Source organism: Canis aureus, chromosome 3 (assembly GCF_053574225.1).
Source record: "Canis aureus isolate CA01 chromosome 3, VMU_Caureus_v.1.0, whole genome shotgun sequence".
In the NCBI taxonomy this organism is placed as follows: domain Eukaryota; kingdom Metazoa; phylum Chordata; class Mammalia; order Carnivora; family Canidae; genus Canis; species Canis aureus.
The window spans coordinates 77,200,112-77,222,807 of NC_135613.1; the positions used below are offsets into that span (position 1 = coordinate 77,200,112).

General features: G+C 39.7%; 1 long non-coding RNA gene across 1 annotated transcript in view; it reads right to left on the reverse strand.

Moving 5' to 3' along the window:
- Nucleotides 1-22,696, reverse strand: part of LOC144311431 (uncharacterized) — a 354,863-nt gene that overhangs the window by 167,465 nt on the left and 164,702 nt on the right. Inside the window, exon 5 of the long non-coding RNA XR_013377038.1 lies at nt 7,071-7,129. This is a non-coding gene — a long non-coding RNA (uncharacterized LOC144311431). The remainder of the gene's footprint in view (nt 1-7,070; nt 7,130-22,696) is intronic.

A 22,696-nucleotide genomic window follows, 5' to 3' on the forward strand; every position in this document is an offset into this window, starting at 1 on the left:
TGCTTATATGTTCTTGTAAGACAGGAATGATGGGAGGGCCGCATATGTGGTAATGTGGGAAACACACCTCAGATGCAGCTCTGAGTAATCAAATAAATACAGGGCTTTGAGTTTCAAAAAAGGAAAGAAGAAAGACTGTCCTCCTGGGGGATAATTTCTTTGTTCCATTCTCTCTTGCTCCTGCTATCTCCTCATTTCTGTGGTTCCCCTCATGATCACTTGTTTCTGGATGCCAACACTCCAGGTTCAATTATCCTCATGAAGAAGCTTGCTGCTGCAGGCAGCTCTCCTGGCCACACAGCTACCTTTCCCCTAACTTCTCAGATGAGTCTTCCTACTGGAAGGAAAGACTTTAGTCTTCATGCAGAACATACTGGCTCTTACTTGGTCTCAGCCCTAAGTCAGGCAAGCCAAAGCCACTGTGATTTTTGTTTAGTATTTCTTTTATGAACAATACAGTCAAGAGAAGAAGGGTAGAGTGCACATCCACAAGATTCTTGTAGGCTCCTAAAGAATTGTTCTATCTGAATGGGTGTAACTGCAAAACTCAACAGCTTATGAACTAAATGGCAACTCACACATACATATGAAGGCTCATCCATGGGCACCTGGGTGGCTCAGTTGGTTAAACATCTGCCTTCATCTTGGGTCATGATCCTAGGGTCCTGAGATTGAGCCCTGCATTGGGCTCCCTACTCAGCGGGGAGCCTGCTTCTCTCCCTCTTCTCCTGCCCACCCCCTCGCTTGTGCTCGCTTGCTCTCTCACTATCTCTCTCTCAAATAAGTAATCTTCAAAAGATAAAAAAGTAAAGGCTCACTCAAAAGCCTTATACCCATACTCCCTAAAATTCCTTTGTCATAGGAAACAGATGTAGAAGGCACTTTCTTTTAGTGTCCTATCAGTCAGCTGAGCCTCAGAAACATGTTCATAAGAGCATTACACGGGGGATGATTGCATTTTCCTTATTGGCACAATATAAGCAGGACATAAATAATATGGTATTGTGTTATAATGAAAATATGATGTACATCCATCCATCCAACAAATATTTATTAAGTACCTTCTATGGATTAGGCAATGAGCTAGACCAACAGAAATGCACATATAGAAGGAATTTTTACATTCCCTTGAATAGTATCTATCAATATAGTCAGGATATAGATCTCATGGGTGTACAGTGAAATCTGCTGGCATGTTTTCCTAGTACATCACATTTAGCCTTCATGATATTTTCATAAACATAGCTTTTTCACTCTTAGTGTGTTCTCTCTTCAGAATTTTTTGGACAATCTCAAATCCATTTAGGATGATTTTACACTCACTACAGAAATATTGATTCCAAAACAAGAGACTAGATTGGATACTGTTGGCCTCAAATCCCAAGTAGAAAAGCAGCACACAATACCACGATGATAAATGTCCCCACATAAAGCCATCTTCTTTCATAGTTTTCAAAGTAAGTCATGTTTGTGGCAGTCTTTAAAAGAAAAGAATGGAGAATAGGAATGGACAAGAGAATGCCTAGTAAAATAATTAATGTTTCCCACATGCTTCAGAGTTATGAGTTCCATATGACTCCTACCACTACTAGCCGCTGTTTATTGAACAGTGGACAAATGCCACATACATCACAAGATAGATGATAGATAGATAGATAGATAGATAGATAGATAGATAGATAGATAATTGATAGATACAGATACTCCCATTTAATCCCCACAACAGCATAATGAGGTAGGCGATATTTTATCCATTTTCCAAATAAAGATGTGAAGCACAGAAGTGACACATCTAAGGTGACACAGTCAAGAAATAGAGCTAGAGCCTAAGCCAGAATCACGAGTCTGACTCCAAAGCTTACCCTATGTTGCCAACCTATGATCAAATTCAATCTAAAATTCAAAGTGGGAAATCCAGTTGAAAGAGAACAAACAATGCTTCCAAATATTTCCTTCATCTACAGTAGTGACTCTTACAACTTGTTGGATCGCATACTTCTCATAATAATGTTATGAAAGCTGTGGATGCTTTCCCTAGAACATATATATACACACAGAGAGTTTTTGGGTGTAGATGCAGTTTGAGGGGATTTACAGACTCCTCAAAACTAAGGCTAAAAACCTGTGCCCTGAAAGTTGCAGGACCTGCCAGGAATGAGGTGGGTAGATATGTCTCCTTGGCCAAAGCAACCAGATTGTGCAAATGCTATAGTGTAAGCAATTTCTGACAAGCACAAAATTCACCCCCCAACAGAGGCTAATTAGGATAGAGACCCCAAATTATAAAGATGTTCACAAAGAACACAGGTTGCAACCTGATTCTTTCTGGACCTGTGAGTGGGAATGAGTCAGCAGCAGTGTCTAGGGAAGTAGGGAAAAATGTTGCTAGAATGAATGTCAGCCCTGCAGCTGGGCTGTATCCCTTGGTCATGACCTTGAGCCTCAAGGAATTGGCTCAGACAGTTCTGAACTGAGTAGCCATCTCACAGACAGCCCACAGCCCGGCAGGATGCCTCTCTCCAACTCTGCCATCATGACACTGCCATCTGCAGCAACTGAACTGAGATTTCTCAAGACCAAATTTATCACGCCCGAGATTCCATTCTTACATAAGAATCACCTGTCGCTCGTGCATAAGTTTCAGCACCAACCGAGCCAAGGGTAATCAAGATTTAAAAGGAAGGGGCCTGAATAAATATCAGCCAGATTTCCTCTCTGTGGGGCCGAGTTTTGAAAAATCTTTGCGCCCTCACGTGCCCCTCATAAGAGACTGTCATTTTTCTACTTTTGGTCCTCATCACTACTGTCAGGGGAAGGAGGCTCTAAGAGCCACAGGCAATCTGTCTTCTTGGAGGTTCTGTTCAAGCTATGACCTCGGTTTGTTTGCTCCAGCTCTGTCTATCCTCACGAGTTTCAGCTTGCTCTCATCATCAGCTAAATTAACCATAAAGCAAAAGCCTTGACTCACATTACCGAAGCCTGAAAGAAATAAGTAAAAGCCTGGAGCTATGCATCGCTATATCAAAGGCTGTGTGGGCCTAAGAAGAAGGCCCTTATATTCATATAGCACTAGGGTAAACTAGAAGATTCCTGTAGCCTAAGACCTTGGAGTAGAGGTTCAAGCATGTTGTTGGAGGGCAAAGAACATGCCATTTGAAGGTGATAGAAGGAAGCAGAGTTCTTAAAGGAGTGGCGGGGTTGGGATGGCAGGACGTAATAATGGATGGGAGGGCAGGGCATAGGGCAGAGGGCATCTCCTAAACTTAAAAAAATAAAAAAAGCGCCATGAAAATTATCTATAGCTCTATTTGGTGAGATGTGGAGAAATTAAATTTGGATTAAGAAATATCTGGGAAGGGATCCCTGGTTGGCGCAGCGGTTTGGCACCTGCCTTTGGCCCAGGGCGCGATCCTGGAGACCCGGAATCGATTCCCACGTCGGGCTCCCGGTGCATGGAGCCTGCTTCTCCCTCTGCCTGTGTCTCTGCCTCTCTTTCTCTCTCTGTGACTATCATAAATAAATACAAATTAAAAAAAAATCTTATAAAAAAAAAAGAGAAATATCTGGGAAGGTTTGAATCTGTGGCCTTGGGCAAATTGGTCCCTCCTCTAGGCTTCCATTTGTGAAACACAGGAGCAGAATGAAGGCTTCTTCCCGCACTCGCATGCCATGATGGGAGGTAGAAGAAAAGGCCTTTGAAGCCAACATAATTACTCCTCTGTCCCAGGCAATGTAAACAACAATAACTCCAAGAGCCTTCAGCCCTGCTTTTGAATGACTTCTTTGCTTCTGTCTCAGAGGTAAAGTAGTTCATTCCTTGGGGAAAAGTTGAATGTGGACTGGTGGACCATGCCCTTTTCACTCCAGTTTCATCATGTTATTTTGAATTATTACTAATACGTAGAACATTCACTATAAGTTAACAAGGTTTTACTGAGTGCCCGCCATGCACCCTAGGCCGCAATAGGTCCTCTGGGATAAAGAAAAAGCATTCGAGTCTTTGAGTATCTGAAGATCTTTCTCAAAGGCTTACATGTCCCATTTTAAGGCAACTAGAAAACAAGCTGCTATATTTTAAAAGTCTAATTTTTAAAATAAATACTACTTCTCTTTTTTAATATAAGCAACTGAGTTGGACCAGACTTACTCATTTTTATGCTTTTACTAGTATGTACTATTTATGTATTATTTATCTTGTTATGCATGTCTACAAGACGCTTCACTTTGGCATTTCTAGTTATTACATTGGCTTGGATTCTGGTTGGATGCCTCTAGGTAAAAACACAAGAGTCAATGAAAAAATTTGAATTTTCAAGCAATTGCATGCTTGTACATTTTGAAGTTCCTCTCAAGTGCAATCTATATAATATGAAAGAAAACTAAATGAATCTTTTTTTTTTTTTTGAAACTGCTCTAATTCTCCTATGTGCACATCGGGTAATATTTTTTCACATCTATTGAACACAGATGCTGCCTCAGGTTAATTCCTAGCAATGGAGTGTTAGCCTTTGGTGTGTAGTTATTTTGCAGATACCAGATAGATGGCCAGTTATGTCATTTTCCCCAGACTAGTCTGTTTTCCTTTGAAGTTTCCTAAGACAAATCACTAATCAATTTATTTCAAAAATACGCCTTGGGTGCAAAACAGAACTTTTCGGGAAATACAAATGTTTCAAATGAGGTCTTTCCAATACAAATAATCTGTCATGACCAGAAAATAGTTGTCTTAACTGTTCTGTGTATGCTTGTATGTGCCTTCAATTACATGTGTTTAAACACACAAGAATGATGTAAAGCATGGTGTACCCATTAATGGAATTTGCCAGTCACATTACATATATCTAAGCAGTTTATAAAATGAGGCACCAAGAATTAAAATGTGATATTCTTACTTGAGGAATGATATACTGTATTATTGCCATCTTTTTCTTTCAGTAACCCAAAGTGCTATTTCAGGACCCCAGGTGTTCAGAATTGAGTTGATTGTTGCTGTTCATGAAATGTCAAAGCGCCTTTATATCCACTGTTCTTATGGCGAACATGATCAGCTGAGAGGCAAAAATTTAGGGCATGAACAATCCCAGTGTTCGTGGGACTGAAGGGCTTCCCAGGACATGGCAACCACCATGCAAAAGCCCCATCAATTAGGGTACAAAGTGATATTCTGTGGATGTTAATAATTATCATTTGTAATTGGGGAAACTGAGGCACAGAACAGCAAAGCGCTTTGCTCAGTACCCAGCAGACTGACAGAGATGTAGGACTCAGGCTTCTGTATTCCGGCAAGAGCACATTCACAGCTAGGCACATCCCTGCTCTTTCCTCTACATCCTATTCTCACCTGGAATGGTAAGAAAACCAAGGTCATCTTTTGTCTTTGCTGTATGCTACCATCCAAAACGTCCTAGACTGATATACTGTGGGTATGAGTGTCCTGGGCCCTTTGTGGGTTTTCCACATTATTCAAGAGGAGCAACACTGCCATTTGTATTTTGAAGAGAATGACAGAAGTTATAAATACCACAGCTCTTAAAAGCAGTGCAAACACTAGTGTAAGTTCTCTCTGCCCCATAAACCTCCCCTTAAGTCCACCAATATGTCCAGTCCTGACTGGGCCATAGGCGTCATTTCATGAAACAAATCAACTGCAATGAACCTTAGGAAAGAATGACCAGGTGGCCACCTTTGGAACCACAACATGGTTCTAGCTAATGTTTGCTGAGAGCTTACTGCGTGTGCCAGGCACTGTGCTTAGACCCTTACATGGATGAGGTCAGTCGGCCTCACACTAATCTCATGAGGTAGTAATGAATGCCCCCATTTGACAGATAAGAAAAATGAGTCTGAGAAAGGTTAAGTGACTCATCCAATGTCCCACAGCTGAGAAAAGTTGGAAGTTGGATTTAAACCTAGGCAGTCTGACCTCAAAACTGGTGCTTTGAACCATCCACTCTATCACTGTTAATAACAGAGCTAAACAGCCCTGTTGCCCATGTCCAGTCACTCAGACAGCTCTTGGCTAGGGCAGACCTAACACTAGCCAGGTTACACATTCTGCAGATGTGTAGCAGGTGTGTCCATCTACATGTTTATTTCAAAGGGCATGAGGATTTTTTTTTAAGATTTTAAAAATTTATTTGAGAGAGAGAAAGAGAGAAAGTTCTCAAGTTGGGGGAGGGGCAGAGGGAGAGAGACAAGCAGACTCTGCACTGAGCATGGAACCCAACACAGGGTTCAATCCCAGGACCCTGAGATCTTGACCTGAGCTGAAATCAAGAGTCAGTCAACAGAATGAGCCACTCAGGTACCCTGGCTTCCTTTTTCTTTTTAAGATTTTATTTATTTGTTGAGAGAAAGAGAGAGTGAGCAGGGGGAGGAGCAGAGGGAGAGGGAGAAACAGACTCCTCGCTTAGTACAGAGCCTGATGCGGGGCTCAATCTCACAACCCTGAGATCATGATCTGAGCCAAAATCACAAGTTGGACGCTTAACTGACTGAGCCACCCTGGTACCCCAAGGCAGGAGGCTTTCTGGTCATAGGTAACAAGGGATCTGAAAGAAGAGATTTTAATCTGTTGATTAATTCCAGAGTGAGATAAATTGCCCTGCCGAGCTTCTGTTACTTCTTCAGTACCTCTATTTCTCTCTCTCTGAAAAATGTAAACAGCATGTCCTGGGCTTCTTTGAGAAATGAACTGTGTAAAATAATGGGAAAGCACTAGGCAAACTGTAAAGTGCTTTATACAATTATCCCATATGTTAAGAAGCTTCCAAAATAGCAATTTCTTCCAATGCCCTTGCAAAGCAAATGAGACACAGCTGCTAGAATGCTCCACAAAGAGACAGAAATCCAGCTCTCTTAAACATTCAAGGGGGAAAACATACCGTAAAATTACCCCTAAGATGAATTTTATAAGAACCACGGAAGTGTCATCAAGTTTTTCCATGGTTAATTCTAAAAGAGTGCCAGCATCGCAAAGATCAAACAAGACAGTTCCTCCACAGAAACCTGGAGAAATACAGAGCTTTAATAACACTTGCATAATAGTTAGAAATATAAATGATACTCACATGAGCAGAAGCAAGGAAGCCAAGTTGACTGGCTCATCTCCATCTTTTCCAAGACAAGTCTGTTGGGGAAAAAAAAAAGGAGGACTTGTTCTAAACTAAACAAAAGGAGGACTTATAAAAAAAGAAGCAAGGAAAGTAATGCAGGATGAGGTGTTCGTGGAATGTCATGGAGCACAGAGGGTGACATGGCACTTGCCAAGGGGCAACAATAATTAAATGAGTTTGTTGAAAGAACTCTAATAAAATCAGCATTCCCTGTAATCTCAGAACAAGATTATACCACTAAGGAAATTGTTCAACAATGAATCTGGGGGGCTGTGATTTGGTGGAAGTTGCTTGAGGGTGGAGAACTCAGGGATGAGTCACAGCGTCCTCAGAAGAAATGGATGAAAGTTGGAGGAAGCTGGGTTGGGTCTTTGCCTTCTTCCTCTTTCTCTTCCTCTCTCTCAAGGGATTTCAGGCCTTCTGCAATCAGCCGAAAGGGGCAAGTGAGCTGGCCCTTGGGCATGAGGAAGAGCCAAGCAAGCTTCACTTGTAGCATAATGTATACAAGGTATACACGATATAAGCAAGTGCTGAGAGGGATAAGGAGGAGGGAAGACTTCCATGGGACCCTGGTGCGCTCACGAGAATCATCAGTGCCAAAGTCGGTCTCCCAGTGGAAGAGCCCCTAGGTTATCAGAGAAGCAGGCTAAGCAGATTTTTAAAATTCTTTGGAGAAAAAGAAACTCACAGTTCCTCTTAGTAACTATTTCTATCTTTATCAACCCTTTTAGCCATTAAGCTCTGTACTTCAATTAACAGCAGCTTCTCCTGTTCTAAACTGGTCTTTGTAGACATGAATGAACATTTTTTTTCTCTATTGAAAGTGTAAATCCATCATATGGTTGTACATAGTTATTCTCATACTAAACTCACGATGGAAACCCCGGCAGTGCTCCTGCCCCTTCCCAAATGAGAACTTCCCATCTCCCATCTAGGTTATAAAAAGAAAAAAACCCATTTGATGCTCTGGCATCCTTTTTCCTATTTTAGGTGGCCAACTATAGATGGAACAGAGAGTTTATAGTTTCACATCTTAAGAAGTTTAAGAGAGTTGAAAACTGGAGAGTTGATATTTCTACATTAACTTTTTTTCAAAATGCTTGTATTGACTTCTTTTTTGTTCTGGAATAAACTCAGGTATAAAATATTATGTTGTATGTATTCTTTTTTTAAAAAAAAAGATGCATCCATTTATTCATGAGACACAGAGAAAGAGAGAGAGGCAGAGATACAGGCAGAGGGAGAAGCAGGCTCCCTGCAGGGAGCCCAACGTGGGACTTGATCCCAGGTCTCCAGGATCACGTCCTGGGCTGAAGGTGGCGCTAAACCGCCGAGTCACCTGGGCTGCCTATGTATTCATTATTTAATGAATTTCTTGCATTTACATAACATTCATGAACTAAATATTGTATTTGTAAGTTGTTCTGCCAAACTGTTCTCCTTCATTCATAAATGGAGCTTCTTAGTGTTAAACAACTGATTACCATGAACAAAGGAAGGGAGTGTTGGTTAGTTTGGAGAATTCCCAAGAATTAAACACTGTTAAAACCAAGTTACCACCATTTGGTTTTCCTCTTAAAAAAAAAAAAAATTATTGTTCTTGATTTTCCTTTGTTCTCAGTAGGAAAATCTTAAAAATTAGGTTGGGTTTTCTTTTTTTGTTGTTGTTGGGTTTTTTTTGTTTTGTTTTATTTTGTTTTCATTGTTTTGTTTTTTGTTTTTTGTTTTTTGTTTTTTGTTTTTTCACTTTGGCATTCTTGTAGGGAGAAAATTTTTTGGTTCATCCACCAGTACAATACGAGTTTGAAACACAGCCAGGTTCTAAAGAAACTATACTATAGCTTTCAGGAATGGGAAGAGCTTTTTCTCTCATGGGATAGAAGGTGAGAGTTTCCTATGGTCTTCCATCTCTATTAATACCATTTCTATATCCATGTTCAGAAGCATAAACTGAGTCCCATGATGGATAGCAAAGTACATGGACTCCTTGATTCTGACCAAGCCAGCAATACGCACTTGAATCTGCATTGGATGTAGATGAGGGATTCAATAGTAGAATAGTAGTAGAAGGGTGAGTGTGGACTTAGGAGTCAAATCACATAGTGATCTTGGTGCGGATTTTGCTCTCTCATGGGGCAGCTCAGTATTTTAATTTACTTAGCAATTTGCAGAGAGCTTGCCCATTGTAACCCTTCATCATGTCTCCCCAGTTCAATTTCCTCATCTACACAATTAATACAACTTACTGTGTAGGTCTATTATAAGGACCAAATAAAAGGTATATTTCAGGTACTTACTCTAGTGTCTTGCACATAACACTAAATAATTGTTTCTTGTGATTTGGTCCTTATATGGTTCTACTGCTAAACACCGCTCCTCAATGAGGTAATGTGGGGCTATGGTAGCCTTCTGCCACCCTCCCCCCCCACCAAAAAATACACAGCTAACTAAGAATAGCTCCCTAATTTTGACAATTTTATTGTACCTTTCTTAAGGAACCACATCACCTTATACCTAGTGCATAATTTATTGGACACTTACCATGAGCAATGTGCTATAATAAACACTTTACATGGGAAATCCCATTTCATTTCCCCTACAATCCTCTGACTTCAATGTTGTTTTTTATTTTATTTCTTTATTCATGAGAGACACAGAGAGAGAGGCAGAGACATAGGTAGAGGGAGAAGCGGGCTCCCTGTGGGAAGCCCGATGTGAGACTCCAGCCCAGAACCCTGGGATCACGCCCTGAGACAGAAGCAGATGCTCAACCACTGAGGCACCCAGGTGCCCCTCTGAGTTCAATGTTATGGTTATTCTTTTGCTTCAAACATACTTGATTCACCAATATGAAAACCGCCCACTAAGTATTTTTTAAACATGTTTTATTATCTTTGCAAAACATTTATGCAATGCCTTCTGAATTGTGTTTTATAAATTTTGTTTAAAGAAAAGCACTAAGATATAATTTCAATCCTCCAGAAGGTTTTATATATATATATATATATATATGAATGACCTCGGGGAGGAAACATAATTTAGATTAAATTAAAGGGTCTACTAGCTCTCTTGTTTTTTTTTAATCATATGTGTGCTTCCTCTCTCTGATTAAGTTTAGGACCTTATCTTAAATAAGAATGGCTAAAACTCCTATTAATATCTGTTAAAGAACTGCAGCCAATATCTTGAAAAGTGCCAAATTACAACACTGACAAGATGGTAGAGGTCAGCCATCTTGTTGAAATGGAGAGCAAGAGATCACTTTAGAAGAATTCCCATGGAACCTACTCCACCCATTCACCATCTAAAAAATATTATAGACATTCATACACATTGAATTGGCAAATAAAACCATTCTATACAAATACCCCTAATTTGAACAGTTTTGAAGGTTAGTGGAGCAATGAAGAATGCCTGCTCAATACCGAGACATTAACCAGGAAAAGAAGGGGTCCTAGTTGAAAAGACATTACATCTCTATTTTAAAACCTCAGTCCATTCAGTTCATTTAGGAAAACTCCTAAAATGAAACATTTATTGCATACTTTTTATATTGTGTTTGGCTTTGTTTTATTTTTTGAATACATATTTGTAGAGACATATATTTGAGCTTTATTTTCTTTTGAATAATTTTTGATATTTTATGTGATAATGTTGCTTCTTACTTCTTGGAGAAAACTGAGGCAGTCAAAGGGGGATTTTGCACAGGGTCCCAATACTCCATCTATCTGTCCCACCAGCATTTGTACCCTCAACATGTCTGTTCCCGTGCATGAAAAATACCTGATGTCTCTGAAGCCAAATCTTCCGCTTGGATACTAGATGTTATGGCCATTTGCCAGCCCAACAAAACTGCTCAAGGAATTCTTCCTATCTTTCCTGAAACATTAATCTAGTCTCTGTCTACTGGATCATTTCCATCAGTGTGCAACCATACTGTTATTTCCCCCAACTCCAAACCAACACAGACACCACCACCACCACCAAACTCTCAGCTTAACCTCACTTTTGCCACCCTGGGCAGGAACTTCAAGAGCTGGCTTTCCTCACTATTTCCAAGTCTTCGTCTAGCATTCTATCTTAAGCTACTTAATCCAGGCTTGAATCATTACCACGCACCAGATATGTTCTCATTAAGGTCACTGATGATCTCTAGTTGTGAAATTCAATGGTAAATTTTCAGTCTTTGTCTTACTTGACCAATTAACAGCATTTGACACTATTTTTCACTTTCCTCTACTCGATACATTTCCTTCTCTTGGTTTTTAGGACATTATATTTGGTGGCCACTTCTTCCCCATCTCTCCCTGTAATTCCATTTTTTCCCTTTTTGCTCTCTTAATTCTGGAGGGCTTGAGTCCTGGCCCTCACTACTTTATCTATACCCATTCACTAGAATCTCATTGAGCCTCACAGCTTCTAATACGAACATGCTGACAACTCCATCTGTAGCCCAGATGTATTCAATGTAGTCTCATAAGCCCTGCATATACATGATCAACAACCATTCTGACACCTCCAATCAGGTGTCAAAGAGTCATGGCAAACTCTATGTCCCAAACCCAAAACCCAGTATTCCCAGCAGGCCTATTCTTCTTGCAGCATTTTACAACTCAATTGACAGGAATTTCATCTTTCTAGTTCCTCAGGCCGAAACCTTGATTTCTTTTTCTCTCACATTCCACATCCAATCTGTCATGAAATCCTATTGAAGTCTACTTTCAAAAATATATGCAGAATTTAACTACTCACCAACCCATGGCCCAAGCCACATCATCTCTGCTTGGTTTACTGGCATTGTGTCATACCTAGTTTCTTAGCATCTATCCTTGCCTTGCTCCATCTATTCTAAATACAGCATGCAGACAGATCCTTCTTTGAAAGACAACACTTTGCAGCAACTCCCATTTCACTCAGATTAAAGCCAACATCTTTTCCAATGACCTACAAAGCCTTGGTTATATGGTCTTGACTGCTTCTGTTACCTCTCAGATCTACTACTACTTTCCCTTCACACATTTTGCTTCAGTCCCACTGGCCTCCTTGCTATTCTGAAGTATGTTAGGCAAGCTCCTGCCTTTTGGCCTTTGCATCAGCTATTCTCTTTGGCTGTGACACTCTTCCCCAGATATATATACAAGCTTGTAGTCTTACATTGGGGAATCTTTGCTCAAATGGCACCCTTTTTTAAAATTGCAAGTGTACACACAGCCCTCTCCTGATAGCCTCTAAAGTCCTAAACCTTATTACCCTGATTTCATTTCCTCTTTTCCATAGGGTCTACTACCAGCGATATAATGTATTGATTTATGTGTTTTACTATCTGTTTGTTTTTGCTAGACTATAGGCTCTGCAAAGGCAGAGTTTGTGTTGGTCTTGGTCATGTCTGTTCCTAAGGCATCTAGAATAGTGCTTGACATATAGTTAGTCAATGAGTGTTAAAATTGTATTGAACTGAATTGAATGAAATAGGCTCTAGGAAAATAACCTAAATTGATGACATTGTGCCTATCTGAAATAAGTATTCAACTTAAAATAACTTGATAGAGGATTATTGTCTATTATCTAGACATTATCTATTACCTATCTATTGTCTATTATCTATCTAATTATATCATAAAGCAAGAGGAGAGGACACTGGTTCATCTGTGGAGAAAGAGTATGGAACCAAAAAAAAAATGACAATATGGGGAAGATGCAGACATATCATCTCTCTTTTACTTTTAAAGATTTAGGCAATATACATCCAGATGACTCAAGAAGAAGTTTGGAAAAGACCACAATAATGTGTTCTACAAAGTCATGAAGGAGCTGAAAGTTCAACTTGAAAAAAAGACAACAACAATACAATTCTGGGTTTCTCTTTCCAGTATTTATTGTAGTTCCATACAGACCCTCTGACCCATCAATATCTGCCTGTGGTTTGTGCTACTGACAGTTATCTAAGTCCTATTTTATTAATGCAGTCTCAGAAAACAGCAACGGTCCACAGAATATTTATTTTTACCAGTCTCGGCAATCTTAAGGTAGCACAGTGGTCTCAGCATGTAGTCCCTGGACCTTCAGCATTAGCACCACCTGGGAACGTGTTAGAATTGTAAATTGTGGAAACCCATCCCACCCTAGCTCTACTTAATCAGGAACTTTGAGGGGAGTATCCAGCTATCTGTGATTTAATAAGTCCTCCAGGAGGTTGGAGGTGACTGGGTAGCTCAGTAGTTTAAGCATCTAATTCTTGGTTTCAGCTCAGGTCATGATCTCAGGAGCGTGAGATGAGCCCTGGGCTGGGCTCCACACTCAGCATGGAATCTGCTTGAGATTCTTTCCCCTACTCTCTCCCTTACCCTCTGCTCCTCCTCTGCTCACATGCTTGCTCTCTTGCGCTCTCAAATAAATAAATAAATAAATAAATAAATAAATAAATAAATAGTTTAAAAAAGAAAAAAATAAGTCCTCCAGGTGATGATAATACCTACTCAAGTTTGACAACCACTGAGAAAACAAAATGAGAGAAATAATCAGAACTGTTCCTTTACAAGTTTACAATGTCTTTCCTAGTAAGAGAACATTAAGAGAATACAGATCTCCTTCATTGATAAATGCAATAAATTACTAGGTCATCCAGCACCCAACAATGAGTCAGTGGACTGTTCTCTTGTACTAACCTTTATGAAATACTCTTTCTGGGCATTCTGCCTCAATTTAATGAGAAAGTAGTAGGCCGCTTACATATTCCAGAAACCTGATTTAATGATTTCACAATGCTCTGAGCCACTGGATTCCTGGCTCTTCCTGTTAAGATTTATGAAACTAAATTGCAGCAAACCACTTCTCAACATATCTCTAAGTTGACAATTCTATTTCAACAATAAAGATGATCCAAATGGAATGTGAATTTAATGGAAAAAACAGATATTGGGGGCTGTAGGAATTTATCCAAAAATGACATACTCATTAAAAATACTGACCCACAAGTAGGTCATCAAGAGTCCCTTAGTTTTGATTATTCACACAAGGGCCATCAGTTTGTAAGTTATTTATTTAAGGATTAAACTCCACCTGGTCTGTGAAGTTTAACACAAATATTGTGTAAGGCCCAATTTCCTGGAACTCTCCCACTCCCATTGGTCTTTCAAAAGTAGACAGAAATCCCATTTTACAGAGAATGTAACAAGCTCAGTGACCTATCTAAGGGCACACTGTTATGGACAAAGTCTAGACTGAGTCTCAGATTTCCTGTATTTTCTTATTACTGTCAATTCAAGTTAAGAACTATATACAAAAAAAAAAAAAAAAAGAAGAACTATATATGAAGTACCTCCTCTGTGCCAGGACATGGATTAGGAGATGGGGATATAAAAATTTCTGAAACAGACCCTGCCTTTGAAGAGCTCAATGCAAAAACCCTGTCTTCCTGATCATATAATACCCACCTTTGTAAGTTCTAGAAAAGTCAACAAAATAAATGGTAAAGATGGTTGATTTCAGCACAAAAAAATCTGTAGAAGCAGCAAGTTTTTCATCACGAGGTGTCCCAAGGTCCTTGCACTGATCATGCAACACTCAGTTGAGGTGCCATAAGACATCTCAGTGATGAAGAGCTTAAAAGTGCCCTGTCATGTCTTGTTAATACTTCATATCCAAAACAAAATGCGGAGATATCACATGAAAAAAATGATAAGCTTGCAGAAAGGCAGTGAAAACCAGAGCTTGTGGTCAGAGAACACTAAAAGCTATCTGTGAACAAATCACATTCTGCAATTAAAAAATATCACGATGTTGAGATATTCCAGACAGACATGTTAGAATGGATATGCACTCTTTCTATTATTCTTTTCGTTATCTGAGTATGAGGTTAATTTTGGAGATCTATATTTTTCAAAACACTAGTACCTCTGCTTTGATAAATACATGTTCATATTAAGTCAATAAACTTACATGATTTGGAGACCAAAGCTTAGACCTCCACTCTGCCACTTACTGTGTTTGCAACTAAAGGTAAGATTTGGAAAAAAATAAATAAATAAATAAATAAAGGCAATATTTGGGGATGGGAGAAAAAAGAAGATTTGAGGATGGAGGGAGGCAGGGAAAAGAAGAGAACCTCAGACAGGATTTTTTGAGAAAGTTAAAGCTTGTTATAAAGTATAAGAAGTGTTATAAACATGAGGCTATATTTATCCATTCAGTTGACATTTTATTTAAGAACCTATGATAAATTCTGAGTGGCAGTAGGTCCTGGGGATGCCCAAGTGAATGTAACAAAGTGTTGGTGTTTTTTTATTCTATTATTAGAATATCTAGGGATCACCCTCAGAATAGTAACCTCAAATGACCTGATCTATAGAAAAATTGGACATAAGGGAGCTTTTTAAATGAGTTTGCTTGATTAGAAAAATAAAAAGACTAAGGGATAAGCTTTAATAACTTTTTTAAAAGTTTACAATGTCATTTTAAGATGAACTTAGGTAAGCCAATATGAAAGCAAGAAAAGAAGAGTTAGCCTCAAGTTATAGCAGGAAAGAAACATGGTTTGGGGAAAATATTAGGAAGAAAGAACTTGTTTTAAAACAAGTAGGGCTGGTGATGGAATTCCTCTGCCTATCTGCTAAAGGTATTTTGAAAATGATTAGCTAACTCTCTCTCAATGGGTTTAAAGATATGACTACACGTGAGGTGCTGGCACAGCCATTTTTTTTAAAGTCCTACTTCTAGAATTCTGTGAATGGTAACTAGGTGGATTAAAAGTCTGTTTTCTTCTTTATTCCTTATTTGGCTGATATGTCTTGTTCCATATTTGGAAACTCATAGACATTGCTATGAAATGTATCATAGACCATGACTCACTATGAAAAGGACAAGTGTGTAAATTGCCTTACCAGTGAAAAATCCTCCGCCTGTCCTCCCCTTTTTTTCTGGGACAAAAATTCAGTATTTTTCTCTCTGATTCATATCCTGAGGAAATCAAATCACAAGATGGCTATGTTCAATAAAAAATATCTCCAACCCACTACACTTTGAGAATGTAAGCTCTTTTTAATCCAGATGTTCATGATCCTTCCAAGAAAGCCTTTTCTTCAGAAGAATTTGGTGCCATTTCAGATAGCTAAAAGAGTCAGAATGTCATTCACATACAAAAGTTACGCAATAAGTTCCATTATTCTGTAACAGGTCTACAGAGTGTCTCTGCCAATGGCAGCCTACTGGTGTTGGGTATCCTAAGCACTTTTCTAAAGTAATAGTTGGCATTTATTGAATTCTTACTGGGAATGAGGTCTCATTCTAAGTTTTCCATGCATTATTTTATCAAATCCATTTAATTCAAATGACTCCATGAGATAAATTCTGTAATAGATCCCAATTCACAGATGAGGGAAATGAGCCTTAAGGAGATTAACCAATTTGCTCAAGATGATGGAGCAGGTTAAGACACAATGATTATATTTAAACCCAGAGCTATTGGATACCAGAACTTAAACTGTTGACTATTCTTCTCATGTAGTCCTTTAAGAAATATATCTCCATTATGTAGAAGAAAATGGAATCTCAGAGTGGCTCAGTTGGTTAAGCATCCAACTCTTGGTTTTGGCTCCAGTCATGATCACAAGGTTGTGAGATCAAGCCCTGCATCAGGCTTTGCTTAGCACAGTCTGCTTGAGGTTCCTCCCCTTTCCCCTTCTGCTCCTCCCCTAGCTCACATGCTATTTTTTTCCTCTCTCTCTAAAATAAGTAAATAAAATCTTTAAGAAAAAAGAAAGAAAGAAAGAAAATGGAATCTCAGAGAAGATGAAGAACACACAGATTATTCATGTTTCCTTCACCTGAGATTTGAACTCGAGTCATTTGGACTCCAACATTTACATTCTAGACATATAGACCTTAAACCCAAAAGATGAGTAGATAGCTTCACTCACATTCACTCTATGTAAAGTATTCTTGAATGAATTCAAATAAATAAATGTCAACTCTATACAGTGCACTGCATGTGAGATTTTGAAGACAATATGAAAGATTTCAATATATTGTCCCTACCTCCAATAAACTTTAAATTCTAGTTGGCAGAAAAAATACATAGATGAATGGAATGAGGTCAACTGCAAAGCACTGTGTCACCATAGGTAAAATCACATCCTATGAATTGAATAAATCCAAAGAGATGCAGGGGAAATCAGTGATAAGAGAAGAAAGTTGATGTAAAAAAGCTTCTGAGAGGAGGAATAAAATAAAACATACATTGAATGGAGTTGATCCCTTTGTCTAGTATCTTCTTGACTATTTTGTGGGTAGGAAAAAAGGATGCTTTGGAGAGCTTATGGAAAGAAAACACAATCTTAGCACTTTTTAGAAACAGTCTTTTAAAGATACGGCTCACAATCACAGAGCAATGGAAAAGCTGAAGAAGACGAAAGGATTTTTCTGTGATTACAGCTAAAACTACTGGCTATTACTCTGTCTCTTGGCGAGTAGGTTTCCATCGGGTCCCATCAAATACAAACTATAATAGTTATAAAATCACACCCAGTCTCATTCTCTACAAAGAAAAGAAAAAGGGCAGAGGGGAGGGAAGAGTGGCCTCAACCTCAACATTTTCAAGGGATTTTCCATAAGATCTATCCAATCTAATGGAAAAGAAGAAAAAATTTTTCTGAATTAATCTTGGAAATGGAGCTTTACTGGATGGATGAACAAGTAGACTGATTGCTTACTTTAGCCCCCCTTCCTGCAAACCTCTAATTTAATAGAGAATGAGATACTTAGAGGCACCATAGGGATTGAAACTTCTCTAAGAACTTTCCAAATCATACTGTGGAGGAACAAGAGTTAACTCAAGACACTAATGAGTATCGCTAAGTAAAACAATCCTATAGTCAAATAACTCTGGGGAAGTGGAGTTCAATTTTTTTGTAGCCTTCAATATGTTAATGTGCATTTTGTATCTCCAATGGGGACACAGTCAGAATTTCTCAGCTTGTTTGACATAAGACTACCTTGTTATTTGGTGGAACTTGTGTTAACCTCTCATAGACCTAATGTCTCAAGGAAGGAGTCATGTTCTCCTTCCTCAAGTAAGTTTTAGAAAGGCAGCCATCACAAGAGTTGGGTCCAGGTAGATCGAACTGTGAGTGCAGAAAGAGGACTATCAATTGGCCATGTCTTTGACCCCATACTTGGAAGTGATGGGCCTCCACTCCCAGCTTCTGTGTACTCATGATTGAATGATATGAGTGACAAATCTCTAAAGCCTTACTCCATGCTTCTCAGGACCACCCTCACAGAAACATAGTAAAACATTTGAGTCATTCTCTCCTATAAGGATCAGCTCAGAGTTAGCATTGCTGGTAAGCATGGGCTGCAAAGTTTGAGTTTCTTTCCACACATTACCAAGAGCTCTGGAAAACTGAAGGAGCACATGGGATAAAGATTTATTTTCTGACTTGCCTCAACATACTAAGTCAACTAAATTTTAGTATTTCATCCATAATCTTTGAGACACACTCAAAGACTTCAGACCCCTTTAGTGGGTTATTCTGCGTCTGTTGGGTGTAGTTACCGGCCTTTTCCCACACCTAACCACAGATAAGAGGGACTCACACAGAATATAATGGGAATTACATTTCTTCAGGTCCTTGTATGAGTGCAGCTCTTTAAAATGCCACCATTATTTACGACCACTTAAGAAGAGGAAATCAGGGCATTGAAGGGGAAGTTTTACCTCATAGGGTTTTTTTTTTTAAGGTTTTATTTATTCATTTGAAAGGAACACAGAGAGAGGCAGAGATAGAATGAGTGTTGAGGAGAGAGGGAAAGGGAGAAGCAGACTCTCCCCACCAAGCAGAGAGCCAATGTGGGGCTCGATCCCAGGACCCTGAGACCATGACCTGAGCCGAAGGCAGACAATTAAGTGACTGAGCCTCCCAGGTGCCCCACCTCATAGGGTTCTATAGCTAGAAGGAAATCCTTAGGCAAACCTGTGTACAAAAGTGCAGTTCACTTAGTAGAGAGAACACCTGATAGTCACAATATCCAAATGACTTAATTCCTAGCATGTCACATGTCCAGCTGAGTCAGATCATGTACCCTGAAGCAGTGTTTCTCTCTCCTATCTTCAGAATCAGCAATGTATAAGCAGCCATCATCAACTCATTAACATGCATTTTGCAATAGCATTAACCAAAATTTTGAGCCAGTAAGTAAAATTAACACAACTCTTAACATGAATATTGCATCTTTTCATGTAGCTATATTTATACATCTTTTCATCTCTTCCAAATACTCCTGTCAATTAAGAGCTGTTTTAAAGATAATCCGATTTAAAGAATAACTTAGATTTATAAAGCACCTTCCAGTACCACGTACTTTCATTTACGTGTCTGATTTTATCCTCAGTATAACTCTGAACGTCTTCTTTCTTTGATAACCTAGGGATTGAGAAATTATCACCAAGCTAATACCTAGAAGAGTGAGACTGAAATTCAGATTCTCTGATTTCAGATTTAGCACTAACTCCCCATGAAGTGAATCAATATCCACATTTTTTGAAAGGATTTCCTTTGTGTGTCCATGGTGATCTCAATCTTTCCATACTCCTAGTGCACTTGTGTTGTAAAATTAGTTCTCTATTCGAAAGTTATTTTCTAATTATTTCATGTATCCCTGTCTCATTTATGCCATTCAAACACAAGCATGTGATTATGTTCTACTTTCAGCATCTCTGAGCCTCTCATAGACTGTTTCTATGGCAAAGAACTCTCCTCCTACCCCTAGACCCTACACAACCAAGCTCAATCTTCCTATTCAACAGGACCCAGTACAGGCCAGGGGTGGACCCTTTCTACCTCTTGGAACTTCCTCTGGCCTTCCCAACTGTTGTTCTTGAGGGCGGAGACTATCCTGTGTGCTCTGGGCTCCTGTAGCACCAGCACTGATGCCTGTGGTGGATTCATCCCACACATTGCACTGCAACTGTCTGTTTACCGTATTTATCATGTTTCCCACTTGACCATCATCTTGAGAACAGGGATCCTGGGCTACGTCTCTTTCAATCCTCAGGACCTAGCACACAGTAGGCTGTCAATAATAAATAAATAAATAATCCAATAAATAAAGTAACACAAAACCATGAAGGCTGTTAGCATCTTTGAGAAGTTTTCAATCTCCCCAGGAGGAGAAAAACCTGTAAACAGACCATGACGAGCTGTATTTCCTGGTGCAGATGGGCTCCAGGTGCTCTGGAAGAAATTGTGCTGCCCAAGCAGGCAGCCCTCAGATACAGTGAAGCTGAGCAGAGCCTTCAATAGTAGAAGGTCACCAGCCAATGTATGTAGAGCGAGAGGGGGAGGGCAGGAGTGGGTGGCAAATGGGGACGGCAGGCCTCAGCAAAGCTCTATTTTGTTGGCTATATAGCAACCTCTTATCTGGGTGAGCTGCTCCTCTCTCCAGCCAACCTCCTGATCCTACAAACAGCCAATAATCATGGTATCTTGTATTCCTCTTCCAGGAAACTTTCCAGAGGTCCTACAAATTTCTCCAGCCTCATGGAGGAAGCAGATGAGAGAAAATAAAACTGCCCCAGAGAGAAAAGCTGAAGACAAGGTTGGAGGAAGTATGTCATGGAAACACTTGAGTCCTTAATCTGGGGAATTTCTGGAGCCTGGTGTATCCCTGCCCTTCCAGAATGTGGTTTTGTACCTCAACTAAATCAAGATGGGTTTCTGTCACTGGCAAACATAGAATCCTGATCAACATCAAGACCTTAAAAAAAAAAAATCTCCCACAACAAGCACAGAGATGGGCACAAAGCAGCTCCTCTATATTTTATTCCTTGGATGGACCCTTTCCATCATCCAGTGCCATCCCTTTATTAAGATGGAGACACAGGCTTAGGCACCTTTTGAAAACCACCCTCACTACTCAAAATGGACTCTACACTAGAACCGGAACTCTCTTCCCAGAACAGTGTTCTGTTTACCACAGACTACTTCATTGCCATGTGCTGGCTACTTAGCCTTAAGATAAGCGGTGACCTTGGGATCTATCTGTGGTAAAAATAAATAAATAAAAATGGACAAAGAATTCATGATATGAATGTGAGGTGATGACATTATTGTCTTTTCATTCGTTCAACAAATCATCCCTGACATGCACCTGCCTCTGTAGTAGGTATGTAGAAGTAGAAGGCATGCTCCTTGACCTCAAGTAGCTTACCAAGAAGAGCGAGAAACAGTACAGCTTACCAGAGTTAGCCACCTGCGGCAATATATACTTACTACTTTTGCAATTGCTGCTAAACCTGTTTTGAACCAGTTATGAGCCAAACAAAAATGTCACCTCATAATTTCATAGCCATATTTAAATTCATTTTTAATCAAAAATGGTATCATTCGGGATCCCTGGGTGGCGCAGCGGTTTGGCGCCTGCCTTTGGCCCAGGGCGCGATCCTGGAGACCCGGGATCGAATCCCACGTCGGGCTCCCGGTGCATGGAGCCTGCTTCTCCCTCTGCCTGTGTCTCTGCCTCTCTGTCTCTCTCTGTGTGACTATCATGAATAAATAAATAATAAAAAAAAAATGGTATCATTCGGCAGGACCAATTAGATATGGCATTTGGTTTTCTGAAGATGCAAAACATCCTACAAGGACAATGATTTTCTCCTACCAAATATATTCAAAAGCATATGCTGTAAGTTCTGAGGTCTCCTGTAAAAGAGGAGGCTCAAAGATGTTGTGCCTGAGGGTAGGCAGCATCACTACCCCGAAGGAAACTATATTCAGGATGGGTAAACTTTTACGTGTTGTTAAAATAATGAGTTCTAGAATTTATATTAAATTTCCAGACAGGCACATATGTGCCCAGAGGCAGGTGCCAGGATCACCTTAAGTCACCTTGAGTCCCTTCCAGCTCTGTGATTCTGAAATTGCTCATACTGGATTTCTCCAAGTCTGTGATGGGCTGAAGAGCTATTCCTGTCCTAGTTCTTTTCCTTATATAGGTCAAATCCCATTCCAACGAGTACCATAACAATAACCACCTCATGGCCTGGTTATTTTAGACAACCTGATAAAATGAGAATCAAGTATGACCTCCAAGCTAGAGTTGGCTGTTACAGAATTTGACCTGAATATTATTTAAGCAAGGAGGAAGCCAGTGGATTAAGTTTTTATCTTCATGGCACTGGGCCACTGCAGAACAGTCAGACGGAAGGTACAGAAAAATCGTCAGTGAGCCCAAGCCACAGCACTCGGTTTCCTGATAGACACTGAAAAAATCAGAATGTCTAGGGACTCAATTCTATGACTCTATTTGAGAACAGTGTCTATCTTCTGCCTGTCAACTCCAGCCAAAGAATGTCAAGGCAACTTGTACATCTTAGTTCAGGTCTATAAATAAGCCCCCTTGTTATATTGAGACCCCCCGAACCTGAAGCTTCTTTCTCCATTCTTTCCCCATGGGGCTAAATCCATGCTTCCTTTTGCCTGTGTTCTTCTTTCTTGGAACGAAGTGCTTTCTAGTTTCTGCTCTCTGAAATGTTCCTCTACAAGAATGTAAACTCCCTGAGGGTAGAGATTTGCTTGTTTGGTTCC